Source organism: Lolium rigidum, chromosome 4 (assembly GCF_022539505.1).
Source record: "Lolium rigidum isolate FL_2022 chromosome 4, APGP_CSIRO_Lrig_0.1, whole genome shotgun sequence".
Classification (NCBI taxonomy): Eukaryota; Viridiplantae; Streptophyta; class Magnoliopsida; order Poales; family Poaceae; genus Lolium; species Lolium rigidum.
In genome coordinates, this window is record NC_061511.1 from 188605546 (window position 1) to 188608079 (window position 2534).

Below are 2534 nucleotides of genomic sequence, written 5' to 3' on the forward strand. Positions count from 1 at the left end.
GAATGGTACTTCGCGAATGTTATATCAACGACTGGCATACTACAACATGCAGTGGTATGCAGGGTCACCACAGCAAACCTCCTCGTCTTCTCGGAGTTTGGATTACGGACAGTCTTCACCAATGTGGCCCAGTCATGGTAGATGCCATCAGCAAGATAATACGGCTTGTCATATGCATTTCCATTGATCTCATAGCTCACCCGGGGAGCTTTGCCTTGCATGAGCCTTTCGAAAACCTAGTGATCGGTGCAACACATTGATATCATTGTTGGAATCGGCCATGCCAAAGAATGAATGCCAAATCCATAAATCTTGAGATATTACAGCTTCAAGAACGACAGATCCGTCCCTCCTCATGCCCGCCGTATCGACCCCTGCCATCTAAATGGACAGCTTTTTCCACTCCCAGAGGCATGCAATCTATGCTGCCAATCAATCTCGGGAAGCCTCTAGACTCGTTGATAGATAGGAGGCGCCTTGTATCCTCAACGGCTGGCTCCCTACGGTAATACTCTCCGAACACGGCAATCACGGCTCGGCAAAACCCGTACATGGACTCAAGGCAGGTGCTCTCACCCATTCGAAGATACTCATAGAATATATCAAGCATCCATTCCATATGAGAGCATGCGAATAGCCGCGAGCATTTTTGGTAGGAGGTGAAGCCTAGCGCACCTGTTGCATCGGGCCTGCATTGGAAGTAGGGGTCGAAGTTCCTGACGCCCCGTAGAATGACCAAGAACAGGTCCCTTGACATCCTGTATCGGCGCCGGAAATATTTTTCCGGATAGATCGGATTGGTGAGGTGGAAGTAGTCCTTGTGGAGGCGGGCCTGCCCTGCCACTCTGTTACGCGGCAGGTTTTTCGACCGCCCCTTCACAGAGCCCCGGTGCTGCGGCCCCGGGTTTGAGGTGAACTCGTGGATCATGGAGGCCGCAGTAGTTGCCAATGTGTGCGCCGACCGATCGGACTCGTCGTCCGAAGAGGAGTCAACGATCTCCGCGCGGAACTTCTCCACCATATGCCACGCGTCCATCTGCGTCGATACGAACTGTTGATCAATGGCCGCGCACAAATCGCGCCGAAAAATGGAGAAGGAACCTACCGGCGCAATAGGTCGAACAGGTCGTGGGCGGCGCGGAAGGGCGGCGCAACCGGCAACGTTTCGCCCGAAAACAGCCTGCAGGTTCGCGCCGGAGCCAACCCCGAGTACGATCCTGCTCTCCCGCGCGGCGACAACGGTGCCGGCGGCGAGTACTGCGGCGCTGCGGCGGACGGCGGAAGGGCGGGGGCGTCGCACTAGGGCACCAACGAGGGTGAAAAAAGAAATCTGGTCCAAGCGGTCGATTTTGCTCTCGCTGACTTGCGGGACCGGGTAAGAAATGGAGGACGCTCGCCGCGTCCGCCGAGCGTCCGCGGAGACGCAAACCTCGCCGCATATTTGGGCCGGGTTTGCGTCTCCGCGGACGGGCCGGCCACTTTGCGTCGCCCCGCTGGAGCAGGGCCCAGACGCATTTCCGGTCACGGCGGACGAAAACGGTCGCTCAGCGACCATTTGCGTCGCGCCGCTGGAGATGCCCTAAGAGCATCTCCACTCGTCCCCCCGAACAGGCCCCCGGCGAGCGTTTTTTCCATCCGAACGGCGTAATTCGGCCCAGTCGCGCCCCCGGTTCCTCGTTTTCATCCGGATTTGGGCCTAAATTCATCGGCGATCCCACGCCATCCCCGGCCCCCCGGGGAGCGCTCGGGGACTCCGGACGAAACGAAAACGCGCGTGGCCCCAACTTGCTCGGCGACAATGGCCTCCGATCTACGGCAATACCCTCATCTTCCCGATCTACGGCAATACCCTCGTCGAACGAAAGCTTTGAAATCTCAAGTGGTGCAACATAGATAGATTATATATATTTCGAATATAATTCGAATAAACATAAAAATTTCATAAAAAACTTTAAAACAAACTTAAACTACTTCTTCTTCCTACGTGGCCCCGCCTCATCGTCGTCGCGGCGACGCTTCCGGCTCGTCACCTCCTCGTCGGAGGAAGTTGAGTCCTCCTCCTCGTCGTTGTCCTCGGCCTCTTCGTCGTCCCTCCTCCTTCTCCTCGGCCTCTTCCTCCTCCTTTTCCTCGGCCTCTTCCTCGGCCTCGCTCCTCGGCTCTGCTCCTCGGCCTCTTCGTCCTCCTCCTCGTCGTCATCCCATTCGTCCTCGCCGGCCGGCGGGGGAATCGTCGCCGCTGGACGATGCAGCCGGATCCCACCAATGGCGCCATCCGGGCGGCTTCCTCGCCGTTCGGTGTCCGATGGCCAAGAGAGATCGCTCATGGTTGACTCGGAGGATGGTGACGAGAGAACGGATGAATGGCGTCGGCCGTCGGAAACCGTATATGTAGGTCTCTCGACGAAGAGAGCGGCGGTTGCTCTTCCGCGGAGTTCGTGCTCCATTACGGCGGTTCTCGCATCGAGGCCACTTCGACCGTTCCCGACGAGTCGTTTCGGCTCTCCGGCACCACTTCGCGACGGCTCAATGCGTCG